The sequence below is a fragment of the Heterocephalus glaber genome, unplaced genomic scaffold (assembly GCF_053883595.1).
Source record: "Heterocephalus glaber isolate CG9 unplaced genomic scaffold, H.glaber_assembly_v1.0 deba00001472, whole genome shotgun sequence".
NCBI classification, from domain to species: domain Eukaryota; kingdom Metazoa; phylum Chordata; class Mammalia; order Rodentia; family Bathyergidae; genus Heterocephalus; species Heterocephalus glaber.
Genome location: NW_028258315.1, coordinates 75,513,278 through 75,538,249, shown reverse-complemented (window position 1 = coordinate 75,538,249; position 24,972 = coordinate 75,513,278). Strand labels below are relative to the sequence as shown.

The window sequence follows — 24,972 nt, the reverse complement described above, 5'->3', positions numbered from 1 at the left end:
TAGAATATTTGTATATTCAAATCAACAAAAACTAACTAAAATATAGCCCTTTAATGATTCTAAATAAAAGTAAATGATTCCCAACCATTTTAACAAAGTGATTCTATCAGGTTGAGTAGCTCTGTCCTGCCCTATCCTCAGGTATTTGTGAAAAACAAAAACATATACTATAGCACAGGGAAAATCCTTTTGATGTAATGAAATGGATTGATTTAATTTCTCCTGGATTTCTGACCCTTGAGTTAAACTTCTATGGTGTGATTCTGAAGTAAAACAATATATTCCTAGTGGTTGTACCTGACACTCAGAAAGTAGAATAATATTTCTTTGCTACTTCCTCCTCCATTGAGCCCCCTCCACAGAGGGATTCCATATACTCCAGGCATTTCTGTGGGGCAGAGTTCTGGTTTCTAGGAACACCTTATGTCTTCTCTCTGAGGCCAGCATGCCAGCACATCTTCCCCTTGGAAACAAAGCAAGAAAAATGCAACTGCAGGAAGCAAGGCCAAGAGTGAGAAAAGTCTATTTCTCAGAATCATTGCGGGAGCAAGAGTTAGAGTCAGACAGTGGAAATCTGGTGGGTTTTATGTCATCTGGAATAGGATTTCCATCTCTAGTGCTGCTCCCTATCAAGACAGCAGTGGTTGGGGAGATGGAAGGACAGGAAGGGAAGACAAGAGGGAGGGAAGTGGCTTTACAGATGAGGCTGGCTGATAAGGGATGCTGGGGTGACAGAAATGCCCAACACAGGGGAGCTGTGCCAGGAGCTGCCTACCATCTGTGTCAAGCTGACTTATCTGAATCCCAGGGTGCCAAGTTTCTCAAGGGGAAGTATTCACTTTCTAGAGGATTCATTATACATATATCTTCTTTTTATGTGAGTAGGAGAAAAATGCACACCTGCTGGACTCTTGAGGGAGAACCATTAAAAGTCAGATCATTCCCAAAGGGTAACCTGCTGGAGGTGGGAACACTGCTTTAGTTGGATTATAGCAGAAATAAAAAAGTAACTTTGAAATCTAGTATGACAAAATCCAAAGAAGTGGTCTCTGTTCTAGGAAAAGCAGGAAGTAAAATCCATTTGAACCTGGGGGAACATCCTGGCTTCCAATTCCTAGATTTTTTCCAGGAGGACCAAGGGAGGTACCTCTGTCCTCATTTAATTCCCATGGTGCAAATACCGACTTGGCATTTTACTGTGGCTCCTATGGTGTAGTATTGAAAGGCCCACACAGCACTCCTGGTGGCACAGGTCTCTGAACCGGTATTTCTTTTAAATCATATAAACATGAGTTTGCTGACATTTAAAGTAACAATTACTATTAAACAACATTACCTGAGACAAATGATGGAAAAATGAAAAAGTTTTCTTCAGAACACATTGAATAAGTTTGTTTATGTAATACATGGTATAATTTACAGTCTTTACGTTTTATTGGATATTTCATAAAAAAAATTAGTCAAAATCTGGAACACTGACCTAAACTAATTTTAGTAACAAAAGAAACTAAATAATAAGTTTCTGTGGAGTTTGAAGAAAATGTTGAAAATTTTAAAAAGACCAAAGCAGAACTTAAAAGCTTTACCTTTATGGGATTTATTAAATAAATGTATAATATCTTAATCCATATTTAGATTTGAATAATCAATAAGACTGAACATTCGTTATATCTTCAGATTATGACTTTGATGAGGTTTGTTTGACAAATGATTTGGTACCAGAACAGAGCTCTTACATCTGAGATAATAGCCCGTATTTACATCTACTTTATAAAAACAGTGAATTAATATATCTCCACACAGTATATGGAATGGTCACTTCGTATTAGAATAAAATCTAGACTAGAATCTAGAGTCTTTTCATGAACTAATAGATGTGGAACACAGTAATAGCAGCATACAATTCTTTAAAAATGAATGAATAAATACTCCAAAAATAACCACCCCCAAGAAAAACATTTTATTCTTTAAGAGGATAAATGAATGGATTAGGAAAGGTTATGAAATTTACGATTTCATTTTTTCCTAATCTCTCTAAGCTACATTTTATGTTACTATTTGGCTGGTGCAAATGTCACTACAGTTAATAAAAATGCTTTGGTGCCTTTCACTAGCCATAAACTGGAAACAAATATTATAAAATATGTCAAGCCATTCTCAATCATGGAGCAATATTTGACAAAATGGTATGTTTTCAAATATAGGTTAATTTCTTCTTTTCTATTTCCTTGTTTCCTTGCCCCCTCCTTCCCTCTCTCTTCCCTTTCTTCCTTCCTTCCTCCCTTCCTTCATTCCATCACTGATAGAATAAGTCTTCAGTACCTTACTGGGAGGGACTGTTTTTTCAGAGCGACTATGCTCCGGTGAAGATAGGGCTGAATGGGCATGCACAAGCTAAAGCACAAAAGTCATAGGGTCTCCCACGGGCTCTCCCTTCTGGTCTTCTGACTTCAGTCCTGATTTGGTGAGACAGAATTGTCCAAGTCTGCTTATAAGGGCTTCCCTTGTTAGCAGTGACTAAGCAGTATGGTTTCTTTTAATATGCTATACTGGGAGTTTGGGCACTGAGAAAATCCTGGTCTAGTATGCTAGCCGTCAGGGATTACCCAACAGGATACTTTCCACTTTTCCACAAATTATATTTATGCTTGAGTTTTCAAAGATTTTGCCCTCCTGTTTTGGAATATTGTGGAGTCATTTATTGGGGTAGTCACTCTGTTTTTCTAACTATGTCTCTTATAAATAAAATGAATATTATTCTCAAATGTTAGGTATAGTGGAGACTATCAGCGCTCAGCGCTCCGCCACAGAAGCTCTGAAGGAGGAATGACATATGGCCAACCAGATCAGGTGACCCAGGTGACAGGCAACAGTAAAGCAGCACAGAAGGAGGGGTGGTAGAGAGAAAGAGAAGCAAGAAACATGATCACAAGGGGAAATCAGCATCCAAAAGAAGAGAACCCAGCGATTAGTACAAGAATACTAAGAGCTATCTGATAGTACACTTAATCTAAGGATAAAAGAGCAAAAAGCATGAGAATAAGATAACAAAAAGAAAGAGAATGGAAATAATATGACCTGGAGAAGAATGGGTGTACAGGTTAAGAGACTGAACTAAACAATTTCTGTTTGGATTAACTCAGAGCAGGCTAACTCCTCAGACAGAGGGCATAGCCTCTTTCTCACATCTCAGAGCAACTCATTAATGTAGCTTTTCAATCACCAGGCCAAGGGCTCTTATGCTTATCTATGCCATCGTGCCCTTGAGCAATCTGATGAAGCCTATGGACCCTGGAATGATGTGTTTAAATGCACAAAATACAATACATAAAATGTGTCATAAAAATAAAAGCTGTCATTACTAGTGTATGTGCCTCTTTTGTAAAGAAGGTATAATAAGCTATAGTAGTGGAACTTATAACTATCATCCTTTCAAAGTAGGGCTAAGAATAAATTTGACAAGATAACTTATCAACTGTATTGGTATGAAAATGCCCAATTTATACTGTTGACAGAATCACTGGTTCTGCTGCTGCATGAGAGCTTCACAGCCTGTATTCATAATGGAATGAAGTACTATATCATTTAGGGTTAATGAATATAGTTGTAACTGTTTATTTAAGTTTGTAGATGGATCTTTTGGATTCTGTTGGTAGTTACACTGGAAGTCTGCTACAACAAGAACTTCACACTAGGGTAAAGTATAATTTACCACTTATCACAGGGATAGTTTGGAGAACAAAAGAGACTTTAGTTGTTTCTCAGAGATGGTAGGTGTAAACTGGGATAGGCCTAGGCAAGTTGTAATGCAGTATTCTCCTAGTTGCTTTAACTCTCGTGGATTTGTGTCTAAGACTGATTTCAACTTCTCTGGCCTAAGGAATTGACTGTATTTGTCATATTTGTAGGGGTAAAGGATATTAAGAAGTGGAGAAGATCATTAGCCAAAAGAAGGTTCCATGGTAGGCCCAGTGCAAGAAGTTACAAAGGAACACCTTTGTAAGAACCAAACTGGGCTTCCTAGGAACACCAGTAGTCTACTCATACTAGCTCATTGAAAATTGGCTTGCATTTTAGTTCCCAAAGGTGCCCTTGATTGGGTTTCCTGTAGCCTTGGCCAATATCACATGAAGTGAGGGAGGATTATAGGGATACATTGCATTTCAGCCAAAGATTTCAGCTTTCCCTCCAGCACATTTTTCTTTTAGCAAAGCTGTCACAAGTGGTTCTCTTCCTTTCCCTACCCACTTCCTTGCTCTCAGGATATGGCCTTAGTGCACTTGGATGGATAGAGAAAAGGGAGAAAAGGAAGTGGGTAGGGAATGAGAAAAGGGCAAGATTTGAAAAATCTTAAAATTGAGTCATGGAATATTTCCTAAACAAATAGTGTATATTGTCTGGTGTTTTGAAAAGATAGTAGAATGTCCCTGCTCCTTGAGATCAATGTGTTTTTATCTTTTCTGATCGATAAGATGGAACCAGATTATTAGAAGAAAAAACTCTTAGAAATACTTTGATTTATCCGGCGGAGGCAATATCTCAGAAAATGTGCTCTTTTTGTGCGTGTAAGCTGCTTAACAAGGAGCCAGGTAAGCTAGTTCTAGTTTCAGCTTTGGCTCTAACCAGGTTGGTGGTATTTGGTTACATCCACTGTTCTGGGATAGGACAATTGAATGCTACATATTTTCAAAAGGCCTTTGGAGCTCTGTGGTTTATAATGACCAAGATATATCTGACACTGTTTTATATTTTATACTCGATATGGTGGCTTCCTGTTTAAACACCCTCCGAAATCTGCTGTAAAATTTATTAATACATTCCATTGCCCCTGCTTAACAAAATACTTGCAGTTTTTACAACTGAAAGAATTCTTTCACATCTCCTTCCCTTTGCCAACCTGTTCCTGACAGTTCATCTCTCCCCCTCTTCCTCTTCATTTCTTTTTTTCTCCTTATCCCTTTCTTTTAGATGTTTATCTATCATCCATTCATGGAGAGCCAAACTAAGTTCTAATGCCTCTTTTACCATTTAATAGTTGATTTTGTGATTGCGGGAAAATTTCTTAACCTTCAATATACCTTGGTTCTCTTTATGTAAAATTGGTATAGTGATAGTTGTGAAGCATAAGTGAATTAATATGTATAAGGTGTTTTTAATAGTGCCTGCTAAATTCTTCTTAAGTCATTGTTATTAATATTAAGTAAAACATTATTGATCACTTATGGTGTGCCCAGCATTGAATATGGACATGAAAAGAGGTTAAGAAAACAAGCACAAGAAAATGGTCAAGAGCTCTGAAGAAAGCCTAGTTAGTTATTCTATGGTTATAGAAATTTACTTAATGGATCCAGAGGGAATCAAACTGAATCCTGAAAGGTGATCACAAATTTTCATCAAATTGATGAGAGGTAGAGCCATCCCAGGAGGAGGGACATTACATGAGCACAGACAAAGAAGAGGGAACGAAATGAATGGCTTTTAGGATTTTGTGTACCTAAAATCCCGGAGGGTGAAAGGGTCTTTGATCAGCTTTGGATTATGACAAGATTCTTCAGGAAATGAGCTGTAATCTTCTTTTATTTTTTTGTTTGTGTTGCCTGTACCAGTACAGCTCTGAGCTTTGGCTCTTCAAACAAAAGTCAGATATCCAGATTTTATGTGAAAGCTCCTGATGTTTAATGGTAGGACTAATTCAATTAAAAACAAACAAACCAAAAAACCCAAACAGAACACATCTGTAAGCTATTTCAGCCTCCCACAGAAGAGTGGAGCTCTAGGTTCCAAGCTTATTTAAAAATGCTAACATATATAATTGGAATTCCTGATCTGAAATCTGATTCTTTCATTAACTGTAACCACAGGTGAGAGTCCCTCAAGCTCACTAAGCCTCAGTTTTCTGCCAAATAACTCTCTTATTTCTTGACCTCCAGGTCTTGCAGTGAGAAGGTTTTTGGATAATGGGAGTAAAAGCCCTTGCCAAAATCAAACAAATGTAAAAATTATCTGTCGTCCCTAGCATGCTGTGGCAAGGCTACCCACACAGTGTAACCCCAAATGTAAAGTTACCCAAAGATACCTAAATGTCCTCATGTACCTTGTTAATTATGACAATGGATGGGGAGAGAGAAATGTTAAGTGTATTTCCTGCAACCCCCTTGATTCTTTTAAAAGCATCACAAGGAGTTTGACATCCATTTTGGAAACCTGTAAATCAGAGATCCAGCTACAAGTTGTTGATTGATTCTGCATGGATTCAGGGTGACAGGAAAAAGGAGAACTCCATCTCGGTGTGGTTTGTGCTGATTATTTCTTTGAGACAGGGAGAGGATTCTCTGTAAAAGAATTAACTGCTCTAAATGTTAGAGTTATGTCAAACTCTACACTTGGATTTGTACAAATTTCTCTCTTTTGATCTCTTACCATTCAAGGCTGATTTTGATTATGCAGGCTTTTAAAGGAATGATCAAGGCTTAGAAGAGTCAAATTATTTCTGGTTGAGGGGCTGAGCTTGGTGTTGGCTTTGACATTGACAAGAGATGAGTATACACCCAGCCTGCTTCATTGGCCTGGTTAAAGGTACTCTGTAATTGCAATGTCATGAAAACTTCAGGCTTATTGTAATACTTTGAACATGATGTTATCTGATTTGTGTTATCTTTATTTGTTTTGTCACCTGATTGAACTTGAATTAAGACATTTCGAAGATGCAGGGAGGTCTTGAACAGCAATACCTGATTACAAAACCCCTATCTGAACAATTTCAGCTCCATTGCAGAGATCTTACTACCAATGCTTCAGGAGCTGAACTGAGCCTCAGAGTCTGTTCTACACTCCTTCAAGTCCTAAACAGCCTGACTCTCAGGACTGAGGTGTCTCATGTTACTATAGGTTCTTTCTCCTTCTGATGTCTCAGAGCCTCTCCCCTGACACTGCAAGAACTAGCCCTGGAAGAACCATGGCCCTACTCCTCTGAGGTGGATCTGAAACACACCTTGGTGTATTAAACTGACATTATAAATGAAGTAGCACATTTCACATTAAGGAAATATCAAAACCAACTGCTAATGAGATGGTATCTGGAGATGAGGTCTTTTGGACGTAATTAGGTTTAGATGAAATCATTAATGTGGGACCTTCATGGTGGGACTATGCCTTTATAAGAAGAAACACCAGAGAGCTTTCTTCCTGTCTCTCACACTCACCAAGGAAAAGCCCTATCAGGACACAGTAAGAAAGCAGTCATCTGCAGTCCAAGGGGAGCCCATACCAGGTATCAGCCCTGTATGCATCTTCTCCAGAACTTTAAGAAATAAATTCCCATTGTTTGAGCCACCTCACTTACCGTACTTTGGAAGCCCCCACTGACTAAGACAAGAAGTTACTATGGCTTAGTCTGGGCACCTTGCTGCCTTATGAAATATCTCTGTGGTTGAAAATGTGCCTGCTTTTCTGTACCCGTAAAATACCACCAGCATTGCTTAGAGTAGATACTCAATAACTACCTAATAAGTGAATCAACCCTAATGAACGGAGTGAAAAATACCCAGTTTGAGTCAGGCATGGTAGCACATGCCTGTAATCCCACCAGTCTTGGAAGCTGAAGCCAGAGGATTGCAAGTTTGAGCCCAGCCTGGCAACTTAACAAAATAGAAAATAAAAAAAGACTAGGGAGATAATGTAGCCAATGTGAAGGCCGTGAACTCAATACTCAATAACCCAATCTGAGCATTTTAGAAATATTGGAAAACATTTCATTCTAACATTGAAGACTTCCTGCTATCACTAAATCATAAGTTAAGGTAAAGTAAGAATAAATTATACACACACACACACACACACACACACACACACACATCAATATGTTAACAGCCTCTTCTAGCCTCCATTACTTTTATTACTGGCTCGCCCCATGGAGATATAACGATAGTAAAATAAGTACAATTAGTATGCTTTCCTATTTACCCAGCATGCAAGCTAGTGACTGTTTCTAACCATTTGCAATTTTGTCAGGGTCTCCAAAAATTATTCTCAATAAAGAGATGCTGAGATGGGATGCTCACCTGCCAAAACCTAATTAACTTTGAGTTTAGAAAGAGAAAAAAGAAAAATCTCTCTGTTATAAAGAGTCATAGAACCTTGATATTGGCAAGAACTTCTGAAGTTCTTTTAATTTGAAATTCCAAATGGGTAGGCTGCCATAGAAGAATGAAATTTTTCTGACAAAATGGTGGCTTTTAGATTCTTTCTTGCTCTAAGAAATGTGTCAGACACTATGAGGAGTTTGCCTCCTGGCTTTTGCTGCTTGAAGATGGAGAAGTTATTTCCTCAACATGCTATTCATCTTTATTCATGTCTAGATGCAGTTGAGTTCAGAATGTGTGGGTGTGGGGTTTGAAGAATCCGAAGTGCTTAGGTAACAGTTGGCATGCCAGTTGTGTAGTGAAGCATATGTATTGACAATATTAAATGGTGGGCTGAATCTCATTCTTGGTGTTTAAGGAAAAAAAGCAGAAAAAAGTCTACAAAAACAGCATTGCTTTTATGCCAGGGTTGTTTCTAACTGTTGGGCAACAATGATGAGACATATAGGCCTCCAGTATGTGGCACTTTCTTTTCCCCTGCCTGGGATTACTGTGCAAATGCAATATAGCTCTCTGCTTTAACTGGATGGGCTGTAATGTTTCTGAAGTCCCATTCATATTGAACTCAGGTAACTGAGGGAAAGTTTCAGTAATAGTAGGTAAGATAAATTCACTCTTTTTGTTGAAAGTAGAAGAGAAAACTGGTTTGTAGGAAAATTAGTGATAATTTATACTCAGAAAATGCTGTTTTCTTCCCAACCTCCCACATCTCAAAGTTGCCATCAACTTTTAGGACTTCTGCCGGTGCAATTGTATTCCATTATATCTTTTACAAATCACATCCCATTTTGTACTTTACCTTTTGTGTGTGTGCTGATAGGCATGGTGAAGTGTACTTTAGACTGGGTGGGAAGTGTGAACATGCCTGAGACCCAGCTAGGTAGCATTTGTGTATTCTCCACAAAACAGCTGTATCCAGTAACAATATGTGGATATTCAAGGTCCTATATTAGTCACACGACATAAAGCAGGGATTTTAGTTATTTTTCCTGCAGTGGATCCCTTTGGCATCTGGTGAAACCTATGCAAAATAATATTTCTAAATGGAAAAGATAAAGTATATAGGAGTATGAAATTCAAGACAGCAAAAAACATACTGATTCTCACAGAACTTACAGCATCATGCATGGCCTATAACTTTGCCCAATATGTCATCAATAAAAATTATCTTAACACACTTTAGTAGTTTACCTAAACATCAGATAGATGTGTTTGAACTTGCTTGGACTAGACTTGTAGCCCACATGCATTTCATAGTTAAAAGATAATGCTAATAAAGAGTTAAAGTTCACAGGATCCTGAAGAGTTTTTGTTTATGTTGTTTATATTATCCATATTAACTATATTAGAAATTAAAACTGTTAAATCTTAAAATGTTTGCTCGCTCATTAAAAATAACAATAAACCTATTGCATGTTAACATAAAACATATTTTTGTGGTAAATCATCTTCCTTTCAAAAAATAATTTAGTGAGAAGAAGTGCATATTGCGCTATTTTTCTGCATATCTTTTTCATGTCTGACTTTAAAAGACGTTTGATTCTCATATCTGCTTATGCATTCCCTCTTGTATTCCATGTTAGGGAGGCTTTGGGAAACCCACTATATGCTTGTGATAGAATAGGAGAAGAAAAGGCAAATCCTGTAGAAATAATAACCTTAAGAACACCCTGAGAGGTCTTGAGGACCTCCTGAAACCCCTGTCAGCACCTTGAGAGCCAGGATGTGGTATAGAAGTGGCTCAGTGGGCAGCCAGTGTGGTAGGGATACAGGAAGCAGACTTTGTAATAGCTTAGGGGAGAACAGTGAAGACATGCCCAGGGTTTACTCACAAGGAAGTTGAATATGAATGGGAGTAAAGTCATAGGAGATAGAAGACACAGAATTTAGTAACTAATAAAATGTGAGATGAAGAAGAGGTAACAGTCTCTGAGAACATCTGGCTAATAAAAAACTAGATATCTGCCAGTTGTGGATACAGGGTAGGGATGTTCCTCAACTATTCCTGAGCCAAGCAGATATCCTGCTCCATGAGACTTTGACCTGAAATGAAAGGGAGTTAGGAGGTACAGTCCTAGAGCAATGACTAACTTTCTATGTTATGATCACATGTAGGCAGGAGTTAGAATGGGCAGAATTACCAGAAGTATTCAAGTGTTGGGTGGCCCAGGTTGCATGGTTCACATATGCAGGGACATGGAGACATACATGGTCATGTGGTGAGCAGCAAAGATGACAAAGGGTAACATTGCAGAATGCCCTTCTCCTTGGGCCTAGACACATTTATGGTTGTAAGAAAACTTAAGGGGGATTTAGGAAGCCAAAATCTGTACATATGTACAGATATATTCATATGTGTCCACATGTTTACATATGTATAAGATGTATTTTTTTCTGGTACCTTCATATATTAAAGGCTTTATCAGCCCAGCCTCAGCATGGAACAGAGAAATGCACTGTCCTGGTCCTCTGGAGTCATGAATGCAGTTGCTGGTTTGCTACTCTTTAGCTGTGTGATCTTGGACAGTGAACCATGGGTATCTGGGTCTCAGTGTCCTCGAGGAGAAGGTGACATGTTAGGAATCCTGCGATCCAGTATAAATGTTTTGCAGGCCATAGAGTGATCTTCTGGAGGACACAGGGATTCCACCACTATCAGAGTTTGGCTAAGCAGCATTTTCCTCGTCTTCATTTCAGTCTTGCTCAGTGAATGGTGTGGAAATGAGTGAGGAAGTGATCGATCTGATGTGAGGAACTAAATATAGAAGCTGCGTTTCTGGGGAGTTGCAGGTCTTCTTGCTTGTTTGGACGTTGTTCCCACTTTGGCCTGATGACATCGGCATTTCTTTCTTTCCTTATTTTGTGAGAAGGCCTCCCTAGGATGCTAACAGTGCAGAGACACATAGCACATGCATCCACACATTGTCCTCAGAAAATCCGACCACACACTTGTTTCCCCAAGGGCACCATTGTGGTATGGGAGATGGTTTCGGATGTGTATAAAAATTTTTATATTTATATATACTGTATTTTGTAGGTGCCAGGTAAATGTAGCAAGCATAGGAAAACATTTATACAAATCTTATTTATGATAATAAATCTAAATAATTGTCTTCTAGGAAGAGATACATAAGTGCAACTACAGGTAGAAATTGATATAACAAAAATTTTGAAGATAACATTTGAGCAAATAATATGTGGGAATCATGTTGTAGAGGCTTTCATTTTAACAAATTCAGAAGGAGAGACTGCCTTATCAGGCAGACATGATACTGGTCAGAAGTGTTTGCATTCTTCCTTGGATTAATAATTCAGCCTAAAAGTTCTTTGTGGGAACCTGAGTTATTTTACATTTTCATATTGGTTCTGTTTGGAACTTAGAATGTTAGACTTTCACTTGGACCTAATTAAGAGTAATCATCAGTCATATTAAAATGAAAATAAATTATGCAAGCCCCCTAGGCTCTACAAAAATGTCAATTTTGTAAAGGTCAAAAAAACATGGCTAGGGAACCATTATACATTAAATAAAACTAAGGGATATGTTAACTAGACATAAAGTGCCATCCTTGATGGGACCTGGATTAAAAATCAAAAGTTATAAAGCATATTTTGGAACACTTAAGAGAATTTGAGAAATGAACTGTTTATTAGAAAACAGAATAATTATCAACTTTGGATTTCATGAGTATGATAATTGTAATATAGGATAATATCCTTGTTCTTAGGAAAGTCATACTGAAGTACTTAAGTAATGAAGTAATCAGTGTTTAAAACTAATGTTTAGTTAGTTTAGCCAAAAGCCATACATACATATGTCTATATTTGCATGTATAATGCCCATAATTATAAAAACCTGTACAAGTAATATATATATGCACACATGTGTATAAATACGCATAGATACACACAGACATGTACATACATGCTATATACATGGAAATTAACCTGAAAAGCATGACAATATGAACACTTAGTTAATCTAGAATGTTTATTTTTTGCAGTTACTGCAAATTTTCTGTAGATTTAGACTTAAAATATTTCAAAATAAGATTTTCAAAAAAATATTAGAAATTTTTATTTAAAAATTTTGTCATACAGACCAAGAAACAGGTTTTGAAGAGATGGATAAAATTTGTCTTGGCCCTACTATGTAATGTCTACATTGTACATAGACCTGCAATAGCTTCAGAGCTATTTCAATGACGAGATTCCTACTGCAAAGGAAATTTAGACATATATATAATTTGAGATATAATCTTCTCCAGTCAGCAGAGCTGAGGTCAGTTCACAGTGACTGCCTAGACCAGTGGGGGTGAAGCTATGACACGAGTACCACAGTTGGCTGTTTGTATTGTTGAAACCTCTAAAAGGTTCGCCATCCCTGGCCTAGGCTGTTATTGGCAAAGGCTTCACAATAACAGCTAATCAAAAAATACTTCTACCTACAGAATGACCTCTGCTATGATATATATGTTTTGAGGTAATTTGACATCTTTTCAGTAAATATTCATTGAGAGCCTACTATTTTCTAGTTTTTGTTCCTTGGGGCTGGCAATAAGAGCTAAAATTCTACTCCTCGGAGAGTTTACATTTTGGATTGTGAGGGATATGAAGTAGCCAAACACATAATTAAATGAATGGAAAGATTTTAAAGATTGCTAAGTCTTATAAAGAAAACAATATTAAAGTAACATGACAATGGATGATCATGAACAGATTTTCTGAGGAGATGACCAACCATGAAGGTCTGTAGCCATTAAGATGAGAAAACTACTGGATTTTCTGTGTCTCTGCTATTCGTTCCTACCACCCCCAGCCTCTGAGTTTGCCCTACTGTCCTGGTTAAGGATCTTTTGAAACCTGAGTGTTCTACCAGGTTAGCTCAGGATCTGTGTTTCTGGCTGTGGTCCACGCCAGGGACCACTGTGGTACCACCCCAAAGCTGTGCTCACTCTTGTTTCTTTCTTCCTTTGTTAAGGAACTCAGGTGCTCTTCTCTATAGCCCTGTCTTCTTTAGGATGGACTTTTAGAGAAGTTTAATCCAAAAGCCACAGAAATGCCATCATTTGCTCATACCGACATGATTTTGAAAAGAAGTTAGTCTCGGAATAATGCTGCAAGAAATCTTCCAAACAGCCATTTTCAGTATTGCCACATTGGCACCCCTCTGAATTGCTATCTGATTTTGCTAATTCAATATGACAGGTTTCCAAAGCAATTTAAGTTCGTGTAGAAGCAGTGAGAGAAAGAGTACTCAAACTCACTTGAAGAAGCACTGATACTGCATTCTCCTTGCAACACTGATCAAGATCCATTTAGATTCATTTCCTGGAGGCATTAAACATGTTTTATCTTTTCTTTTTCAGTCACCTTTCCAGTTTCCTCTGATAATTATATTCATTCTGCAGTGCTTGAATTTACCCCAGAGTGTAGAACCAGTCAGCTGTTTCTTCAACCCAAAGGCCACCAAGCATAGGAAGCGAAAGCACATTTCTTAGTATTTAATGAAATGCCAACTTTTAAAATTCAGGCAAAAATATTCTCCTCATATACAAATCACTCAGGAGATAGGCCATCAGGTAAACAGAATCCAAAGTAGATTCATAATATGCCTATTTCTTCTATTTACAGTTTCCACCTGGGTAAACCAAAGCCAAACTCCAGATGGCAGGGAGTGGGCAAGGCAGCATGTAGTCAAAGAACTTGTTCTGAGTCTCAGTCCCACCAGTTATGACTGTGAACTTGGCTCAAGGCTTGGCCCATAATAACCACGTCACAAAGAGGCCCTATTTGCTTCCCCTTCATCTTGATTCTTTGTACTCAAATGGGTAGTCCCTTCTCCCCTCTCCAGATTATCTGGACTGTTCTCTCTCTCTCAGCTTCAGCCTTCTTCCTTTTGGCAAACATACAAAGCATATTCCTGCTTCAAAGATCCTGAACTTACACCTCCTTCTCCTTGATATGTCCCTCCTTCAGATCACCTCCACGGCTTGCTATTTACCTCTTTGAGTTTTCAGTTCAAATGTCACACTCCGAGCAACTTCCTCTCCTTCAGTCACACTCAAGACTTTTTACCTTGATATGTTTTCCTCATGACACTGCTATCTTATCTTAATGAGTGTGTCTTACCTTAATGATTTCTTTGTGTTTTGTGCTTATTATCTGTCTCTCCTTCTCAACCCTGAGCTCCACAGGAGCAAAGCCCTTGACTATTATGCTTTCACCCCTGCATAATAGCACCTGGTACATACTCATTGTTCAATTAATACTTGTTGGATGGATATAACTTGGAACTCCATAAGAAATGGAGGGTCAGATAACATAAGATTTAGGAGAGTACTTTGGAAATTATAATACACTATGCAAATAACACATAATTGAGTACCTTTTCCATGCTCTTTCTCTGCTCTTTCATTGCTCCAGTGTTGAATATCCTCTTTGTATTCTTTAGGTACTATGCATCACTGTTAAAGATACGGTGTTTCTACACATAATTTAGTTCCTGATACAGCTCACTGGTAAGAGTTTTGAATGAAATTTGCAGCAGCTTGAAACCTGGAACTTGCTACTAAGCACAGTAACTGATCCCATGTAATACACAGAACTACAGCATTTAAACAGTGTCCAACATCAAAGGGAAATTGTAATTAAGAATTTAAGCGACATACAGCTTCCATTCACCAAGTTTGGCCTAAAAAATGGCACCATATCCCCGGCTTGAGGTGACCAGAAATGTATACAGACAGTAGAGCTTAGAAGCCAGCACAGTGGTGTCATGGCCTGTTTTTGTTTCTGTGTACCTTCAAGACAATAGTGCAGTGATGAGGGGCAGTGCTGATGATGAGCACATCTTGCCCTTGTATGATATAAGTAGCTTTTTTTTCCATCTACTTACCTTTGTGGAAAAATTTCAACCTTTACTATTTATAACCTTTTCAGACTTCAATCACTATGTAGTATGTTGGCTTTAAAAGAGCTTGATTTAAATTGAGGAGGGAAAGGAAGGGGATTGCAGAAATCTCAATCCATTATTCATGATGTTTAGAAAGATGTGCCTTTTTTGGAAGTGTGAAAATCATCCTGATAGAGACTGAATCAGGCAGCAAACAGCACTGATTTCAGACAATGGAAATCCCTCCTTTCCTGACACCTTGTAGATAAGGTACAGAATGGTGCTGTGTTTTTTACCTCACAGTCTCCTCAGTTTACAAGAAATGAAAGAAGGTTCTTTTTGTTTCAGTGGAAATTAAAAACTCCAGTTTAAGAAAATGAAATCTAATCTTAAACCTGCTTCACTTTGGGTTCTAAAAATGAATGCTTTCCTCATTTCTTGAAGTATAAAGATTTTATATCCAGGATGTTTTCTGCTCTCCCCTTCCCCAGAGGACCAGAATTTTGCCCACATCAGCTAGGATATGGGGTCTTTGTCGTAAACTCCTGGAAAAGAACCCTCAAAAACAGTCATATCCTCTGGGAAAAGTGTGCATAGCATAAGGATTTTTATTCTTCATTCATAATATTTTAACTGTAGCATTTTTAGTGTTTGAGTGACTTGAAGAATGGACGATTCAGGCACAAAATTTGTTATATGAATTATGCCTTAAAATAAGCAAATGACCCAGAATAAAGATAGATATACCAGTCTTAAACTTTCAGTGCTTATATTTTTCCTTTCAGGCAACTCACAAGTAAGAATGGACATTTCTCTCTTTTGGGTATCTATAGGGTTTTTGTAGGGGATGTCATTGAAGAAAACAGGTGAATTAAGTAGCATGGAAAAAATCACAATTTAGAGGCAGTCCTAAAAATACAGCTCATTCAGAGGATGAGTCAAAGCACTGCTTTTAAAAGTATTTCTAATAGAGGCTAGTTATTTTAAAGAAAAATAATTAGAACTGGAGGCTAGATCTTATATTCCTAAAAGAGTAATTTCATTCTTGTCACCTGATTCAAGGCTGGACTGTCTAGGTAGGGCAAACTGCTAGGTAGAATTTTCTTAGAACACCATACAAATGACTCTCTTGCTAGTTTTTGAGGTTGGGCAGCTTCTATTGGCTTCTATGGAGTAATCCACATTGGAGTTCTAATGCTCAAAGGGAATGCTTTGCCTCCTCTGATTTCTCCTCTTTACTGTTTCTTTGGAAATCTTTAAATCTATTACATCAAGGAATTGAAGAGAACTTTCCTACATGCCAGTTATGTGGTTATTTTTCTCAGATCTTCTTCTTCATAGTCTTCAGATTAAAATAAACTCCGACTCTGAGTTTTAATTTTGTGGTGGTGGACCCTTTGCCCAGCATCATACATTTCCATCATATTCAGAGGTGAATCCCTGAATTCAAGTCTGTACCACTTTATGCCTGTGGCTGTGTTTGCGCCTCCTTTGTCCTTTCCTCTTATATCATACTTTGTTCTACCACCAGATAACTCTTCCTAAAATACTGCTTTAATTTGATTACCACCTTTTCAAAAGCATTTGGTGACTTTCAACTATCTGAATGGCAAATTCCTTAAACTGGCTTGTGAGGCTACCTTATGGGCCCATTCTACTTCTAATATTTTTGTGTTCATGTTGAGTCTTCCAAAATGTCACTTGATCTCTTAACACACTCTGCCTTTTCTAGGGATCTGATGTAGTTGTCACTTAGAACTTTCTCCTTTTTCTTCCTCTTTACTTATCCCATGGAATTTTACCCTTTTGAGAAAAACTAATACAGAAGCTTTTATTGACCACCCTGATGATAGCTTGATTTAAAAAAAACTGAACACCCAAGATCATGTCTCATATTTTGTATATTCTCCATAGGTTCCTGGTTTGTCATTCTACATATTATAGGCGCTCACTAAATATCTGTAATCTTCTCTCAGAAGTGAGGTACTCCTCTTGCTAACAAACATGAAAGCCAGATGGTAAGTAAGCTTTTCTGTTGAGCCTTAGTGATTGCAATCCTGTCAGATTGCTTTACTTCCAGCATCTAGGCTCCTGTACTCTAGGATCTGAAAAGTCCATGAAGGGAAGTGTGTAACATACTGGAAAGAAGGGATAATGCCGTATGTGGCCACAGAACTTCCCCAATCAGTGACATACCTCAGGCAGGGAATTGGAACAGCACACCTGGATACAGACAATAAACCAGAGCACAGAGAACTTACAGCTGTCATACAAACAATTAAGAGGTGTTCTACTTCTTATTATTGACAAATGCTGGCATTTCCAAACAGCATGTGTTGCCTGGAAGCGTTGGATGTCACCTCACAGCAGTCAAGTGGTGTGGAAGAGAGAAGCCAGAGACAGTCAGAGGAGCTGGGGAAATCAATGCAAGGCTGCAGAGGATGGGAGAACTGTGTCAGGTCAGATATGAAGGAAATGACCCTCTGGGGCAAGAATGTATAGTCATAAAATACAATTCCCTTCCCATAAAATGTGTTCTGGTGGTTACTGATGAATTATAATTATATATGTAAACTCCAAAACAGCACATTATTATCATTGTTGCTGTTATTTAATAAACACTGTATTCCATATGGAAGTTAAGTCAGAAAGGTCCAAGTTGTGCCTACAGATGCAAGGTCTTGGTTATACACTCCACAAGTACATAGTACTTTCAAGCCTCCTCTTGTTCAGGCATAACTGTGTCTCCAGCCATTGTTGGTATCATATATTCCTGCATTCACATGTTGGCTTGAAATAAACAATGAGATAATGTTAACTGCAAAAATGAAGAATTGGATCGTGAGTTACATTAATGATGTCATTCTCCATGAACTGTTAGGAGTCTTATTTATGCTTAACATTTGGATATTGCAATAATTTTGTTTGGCGAGTGTATATTTTACTTTATACGTGAATTATATTTGTTCCATTTTATGATTATCATTGTAAATCATTTTGTCACATGGATAAGGAGTGTATTAAAAATTATTTACCCCAAGAGTCATATGTATTAGCAGTTCCTGGGCATCAGATATGATTTTGCTTTTCAAAATAATTTCCCAGGACGTTTCCAGAGAAGGCTGTACTCAGATATCACCTGAGCAGAAAGGCTTTCTCTGATCAGTCATCTGAAATACGAAACCATTTCTTTTCCTTCTCTGCCTCATTTTCTATTAGTTTAATCCTTTTTATTCTGGACATGATTTATTCCACCTAAAATATTTTAAGTTTGTGTGTGTACACATGTATATGTTTACTTGTTTAGTATTTATCTCTCTGATAGACTCTTAAGTTTCAAGGATCATGAGATGTGCTTTATCAATGCTGTATACTGGACACCTCTGAAAGATTCTGTCACAAAGTTAATGTTAAACAAGTATTTGTTGAGTGAATGAGTGAAAGAATGAGAGAAATGTCATACTGTATCCTGAAAATAACTCTCATCTATTTTCTCCTCTCTGGAGCCCATCTGAAGGAGGAAAAAAATGAAGCTGAATTCATAGTGGGTTCAGAGGTACCTTTTTTCTCACCCTAAAGAACATTACCCTCTGGGCCAGGGATTTAGCTCAGTGGTTCTGCTGCCTGCCTCGAAAGTGCAAGGACCTGAGTTCAATCCCTGGTACCAAAGAAAGAATGTTACCCTCTTGAAGTAGATGGAAAATTGCTTGTACTTTCCTACTTTTCAGTTCAAACTATAATATAATGCATTGTATATTGAATTTACTGTAGTTAGATCCTTTAATATATATTACCCCAACGAGTTATTCAGCCCTTTTGTAGATAAGAAATGGCAATTTATCACACTGGAACCTATCCTGGTCCTGGCACTAGCAAGTACTAGGGGTTGGATTCGAACCCAGGGCTAGCTGCAGAGCCTGGCTCTTAAATATTCCAGGTTCCTAATGTATTGCTGCTTATCATGTTTTTACTGGGCAGTGGCAAGGGTTAGGAGGAGCAGAAGCAATATATAGGATCCCACAGCACTTCCTGTGGAGTGAAAAAAAAGCAGACAGACGAGTTTTAGCCATCTGAGATGCAGTTCAGCTTCTGCAAACTCTGAAGAATGCTGTTTGAACTTGTGGAAACAATGTGATATGAACAGCCGGGGCTTCCTGGTCCCTGAGATTTAGAAGAAAAGACAGTTGAGTTGTGCAAGGCAGATCCTAGCCCTTGTGGGATCCTCTCCATTTCTCACAGTCTCTGCTGCTTTGGCACCTGCTTCTGCCAGCATGTGTTGCCTGGAAGCGTTGGATGTCACCTCACAGATGTCAAGTGAGGTGGAAGAGAGAAGCCAGAGACATAGTCAGAGGAGCTGGGGAAATCAATGCAAGGCTGCAGAGGATGGGAGAACTGTGTCAGCTCAGATATAAAGGAAGTGACCCTCTGGGGCAAGAATGTATCGGAATCCCTGTGGTCTGCACAACCAACTGCACATGAAGTGGATGGGGTCATTTCCTGTATCTAGGTACGAAGTGTGCCTCTGCAGAGGTTCTCATTGTTTTCTGTCTCACCTCTAAACCAACTTCAGATTTCTTTAAAAAAAACCTATCCCCCAAATGTTTTAGAAACTTTGAGTCAGCTTTTTAAAAGGTGCATTACTTTTTGTTTAAAATACTACGAACAAAATTATAACAGCACTAAAGACAGTAAACCAAGTGGCTCCCTAAATTTCACTATGGTAAAAAATATCTTCCCTTTTTCTCTGGGTTCTTCCTTGTGGAGTTCTTGATCATATCCATGCACATTTTTGTTATCGCAAAAGCCCATATCTTTAATGTACTACAATCTATTTCTGTAGGAAATTGGTCCCCCTGCCATCAGCACATGGCCTTACCTGGGACGTGGACGCTGTGATGGATGACAGCCCCGCTTGGTATATACACACTTACAGAGAGGTGGCCCCAAACTTGAGATGAAGTTAGTGGGATTAAAACAATGAGTCAGATGTCAGGAAAAGATGTTAAAGATCGGGTAATGAAAGTATCGAAAAGACTGGATAGAAAAAATTCCACAAGGGAGTGGAAAGGGAAAAAAATGAGGGAGGAAGAAAATGTGGGAATTAATGAAAGGAAAATGGCTTGCATCTCCTGCCATTTAGTTCAGCTGTCTTGTGTTAGACAGGGCCTATGCCTGTTTTCATGAAACCTCAAATTTCTGTCATTTTCTATAGACACAGGAATGGAGGTTACAAAAAGACCAGCTATACATGTGAATTCAGGTGGTTCAGAAATTGGCCTGTCATTAATAATGGTTTAGGAGAAGATGACATGTCATTTCTCACTGATCGAAGCCTTTGGGAGGCTGAGAGAGATGGAGTATAAAACAAAACATGTAACCTGTCAAAGGGAAGATCTCACAGAAAAGAAGCCGTTGGTAGCCTTTAAGCTGGAGGAAGATAACCTGAAGCTTAGCGAATAATTTTCAGAACTCTTGATCATACTGAATGTTTTAGGCTCTTTAATAGTTTTTCTTGTTATAGGTTGGGACCAAGTATTAGTGGGGTTTTTTTACTATAAATTATAATGCAATCAATTTAAACACACTATGAACTGTTTTTTTGTTGTTGTTGCTTTGTTTTTTGTTTTTTTGTACCATGGATTGAACCCAGGTCCTTGCACATGCGAGGCAGGTGGCAGAACCACTGAGCTAAATCCCCAGCCCTGAACTGTTTGTTTTTGAGAGCAGATGTGTGTGTGTCCTGAAGTAGTTAGTATGGTTGCACTGAGAAATACCATATTGAAGACAGCAGTTCATTTAATCAGTGGCATTTACTTCATAAAGAAGCAAATTTTGCTATATAAATATTGGAGAAAAGTTTATAGTGTCCATACCTGGTGGCAACAGATGGCTCGTTTTTCTGTGACTAATGAACAACTTAAAATCGGCTGCATGATATATTTCCTAGATGGGGAAGCAGCCTAAAGATTGGCTGAATTTCCCTGATGCTTTCCTGTTCCTGATGATCTGTTTCAAATAACTCGCACAAAAATGTAATAGAAGCACAATTTAAAATCGGTCAGAGATTTGGGTAAAGTTCTGAAATGGATTCTTGAGTCTTTCTCCACTGCCATTCAATTTGTACCAAGACAAGGAAACAGGAGAAGCTGAATTTCCAAAGGCTTACAGAAGATCATGTACATATACATAGCAATGGTTCTCAAACTTGTCTACAAAATTATAGCTAGATTTCAAGCTATCTTCCTGTAGCTTAAAGGGCACCATCAGCTTTCTTTTTTGTGAGTTCTTCCCCTTGACAGGTTACATGTTCTGTTTTGTACTAGACTCTTTTAGAGGCCTTTGAAAAAAATCCAAGTTCTGGGCTGCCCTCTCCACAAATTTAACCAGAATTTCCAAGCTGACTGGGGCTAAAGCATCCATAGTTTAAAAATTTTTCCAGGTGGTAATGTTACACAGCTATAAAATAAGGCATGGCATACAAATGCTGATGAGAAAGTAAGTTTTTAAAAACTCACTTCTCTAGGAGTACTTCAGAGACACGATAAATGGTAAAGATTTGTGTGGTAGGAAATATAGAGGATTTTCTAGGCAGAGACAATGGCAGAAGCAAAAACAGAGATGAAAAGGTGCATGGTGGAAGAGTGCAAATTTCATTTTGACAGTGGTCTGGAGCAGTGAAAGAATAGCGGGAAAGAATACCAAAGGATGTCAGAATAAAGGGGCTTGGACATCAGGCTGATGAAATGTTATATGTAGTTTCAGAGGCAATGATAATCTGGAAAAAGAAGTTTTGTTTGTTAATGAACATAGCACCAGTGGGTAAAGAGTGCCTTGAAGAAGGAGAAATTTAAAATCTATATTGCATTAGGAGGCTTACCATCTCCATGACTTTTGTGTAGTATTTCTTAATATTTTTCTTTAAATTGACCTACTTAGATTTAAGGAAACTATCTGTTCATCTATCTACCTACCTATTACATACTTATATAATGCCCTTAGTGGAAAACTATATTCTTTTTCATAAATACAAGTTTAAATTTACAAACCAATACCATAAAAACAAAACAGGGTGGTTTCTTACATTCTCACACCTGCTGCACATTCTGAGCTTGAGTCTCATCCCTTGTCGAAAGGGAAACAGTGCAAGTGATATTAAAGATGAAGCAGTGCTGAGCAGGGTGGTCATGCTGAGGATGCACAAGAAGGAATGCAAATGAGAGTTTCTAGAAAGAATAGCTTCCATCTTTTGAGATCTGCAGGAAGGCCTCCGGCATTTTGTTAGCATTGCCCCTGAGAATGTGGCCAGTCTACTATGTGTCAACTTGAATGCTAAAAATACCTACACCAGTGTGCTGACAAACAACATAAAGATCATAGCAGCCCACCTGTGAAGGGGCTTCAGATCTAATCTTCCCTCTCATCCTGCCTGCAAAAAGGGTGTCTCCTGTTGTTTTGAGAGACCTAGAAATAATGGTATTTGCTTTCAAAGTAGATTAACCTAACTACCTGTTCATCTTAAAGATGGTAAAATCAAGACCTAAAGAAGCTAAGGGATTATCCAGAGTTTGTAGAAATGCACGCTAGAGCTGGACTTCAAATTGAGGTTTGTTTGACTGTGGACAGCGTGGCCTTATCTCGTTCCTTGCACTGCCTCTAGATCACTGGTCCTGGTTACTCATTTCCCCAGATGATTTTGGCTCAGTGATTTATAAGGGCCTTGAAGAATCACTGCAGGCATGGAGTTGATAGTCGGTGTAAAGCAGAAAAAGAGGCATGTTGCTGCTACTGCTGCTGTCTCAAGTGAGCTGGCATGCCCGGTTGGTTGTGTATTCCAGCCAAGGAACTCTAGGGACAACTTATTCCAAATATGCAATGACTCAACACTAGTTTATTTCTTTATCATGTGATCATCTAGGGCAGTTTAGGTTGGTGTTAAGTGGTGTTAAGTGGGAGGTGAAGGCAACTCCATTCAGTTATTCGGGAAACAAGGCTGACTGTGGCTGTGTCATAGTCTTCAATACACAGCTTCTGAGGTCAGCATGCTTATTTCCATTCCAGTTAGCCAAAAGGTGAAAAGGCTTACAGGAGCATGCATGGGATCAGTTCATAGATCAAGAGCCTCCAAAAAAGCATGCATTCCTTGCACTCTCATTTCCTTGGCCAGAATTCAGACACATGATTACACCTAATGGCAAGGAGGCTGTGAAATACTGTCAAACCAACTGCCCAAGAAGAGGAAATGGAATTTAGAAAGCATTTGTGCCTAGGAAGCAGAGGTAATTGCTTAAAACTAGGAACCTGAAAAATAGGGTTTCAGGCCTGATAACCCCATTGCTAGAGCCACTCGAGACATTTCTTATGAGGAAGTGTTAAAAAAATCACAAATATTAAAGTTATTTTTAATATCATCAGTACCTTCTGCTTAAGGGTGTATTGCTAGAGAGCTGCTTCCTAAACTCCATTCTCAGAGCTGAACTACCCCCTTGTGGGGGCACAGACTGAATCACCTCCATGTCTGAAGTTCCTAGCATAGCAGGTACCGTATATAGTTTGTGCCTGATTTGTGATCGGAGTACATTCACTTTTTCCTTCCTTCTTTTTTTTTTGGTACCAGGGATTGAACTTGGGTCCTTGTGCTTGCACAACAGGCGGCGGCGAAACCACTGAGCTAAATCCCCGGCCTACATTCACTTTTAAAATGTACTTTGTAGTAGTGACAAAAGTGTTCAGGTGGCTAGCATCACTGAAGTGGCTACCTCCCCTGGTATGGAATGTAGAGTCTTACAGCTCTCACTTCTCTCTTTGGGGATAAGGTTTATACCAACTGATCAGATTCCACCTTTTCTATTTGCTAAGTCACTTCTCTGAATTGATAGGATTAGTCACTTAAACAGACCCATGCCTGCTTTCATACCTTGAATAGCTCTAGAATGAGAATGATTCATTAAGTTATTTTCCTTTTGCTCTCTCTCTCTCTTTTTATCTTTTCTTGTTGGAGTCTCTTGAAACTTATTTCCAGCCATGTGCTCATTTCCTTCCAGGTTACTTTCAGAGCTACATTGCAAGAGCGATGATTGCCCGGCTTGGCTTTCCATTCATTTCTGGACTCACCCTGATGTCAATTGACAAGCATAGCCTGTTCTTCTAAGACTGGAGTGGGGTGACTCGTTCTTTTAGTTTCCTACGTTGTTTCAGGTGATGCTGCATCTTCCACTTTAAGCTGTAATAAGAAAATAACAAGAGAAATGGGAGAAAATCTGGAAGACACTAGCTGCTTTGAGTTTCAGAATGGTAATTGTATTGTATCATAGTATTGGCTATCAAATTTAGATAATCTTGATTTTACCACCACTAAACAGCTATCAGGGTATCTGTCTTTAGATGATCCTTCCAATAAAAGAATTTTCAAATAAAGTGCCTGCAGAGAGGAAGCACTGTGTTTCTCAGATTTTCCTGTACATGAGAATCACCTGGCATCCTCTGAAAATGTGGATTCTGATGCAGTAGGTCTAAGATGGAATCAGGGGTTTGGCATTTCTATTTAAGTTCCATATAGATGCTACTGATCTGAGTACCACACACTGAGAAGGGAAGAGTTCGTGAAGCAGGTCCCACTCTTACCAGGCTTAAACAAAACTCTTTTACCATTTCTTACACAAAACATTTTCAGATGATGTGGTGTCTATGAGAAGGAGTAATAACCAGGCTACACTTACTATAATAGGTAAAGATACTGCAATCAGCAAGGAAAGCAGGATCATTTGTTTTTTCAATCTTACAGTAGTTTTACAAAGTGGCTCCTTAATTCATTGTGAGTTTGCATAACTTAAGCAGCGCCACTTCTAAGATTTCATCTTCACTGATAGTGTAAAGGAAAATAACAGATCCTATTCCATGAGAGCACAGTCATGCAGGCATGACTACAATAAATAGATT

At 38.5% G+C, this 24,972-nt stretch overlaps 1 protein-coding gene across 13 annotated transcripts in view; it reads left to right on the top strand.

Moving 5' to 3' along the window:
- The window catches only part of Lrrc3b (leucine rich repeat containing 3B), an 89,407-nt gene that overhangs the window by 4,097 nt on the left and 60,338 nt on the right, over positions 1–24,972 (top strand). Inside the window, exon 2 of one of the 13 annotated variants that reach the window (XM_087182197.1) lies at positions 17,367–17,495. The exons of the other annotated variants lie outside the window; for them this stretch is intronic. The gene's annotated coding sequence lies outside the window, so the exon portion shown is untranslated. The remainder of the gene's footprint in view (positions 1–17,366; positions 17,496–24,972) is intronic. 13 annotated transcript variants of the gene reach the window in all.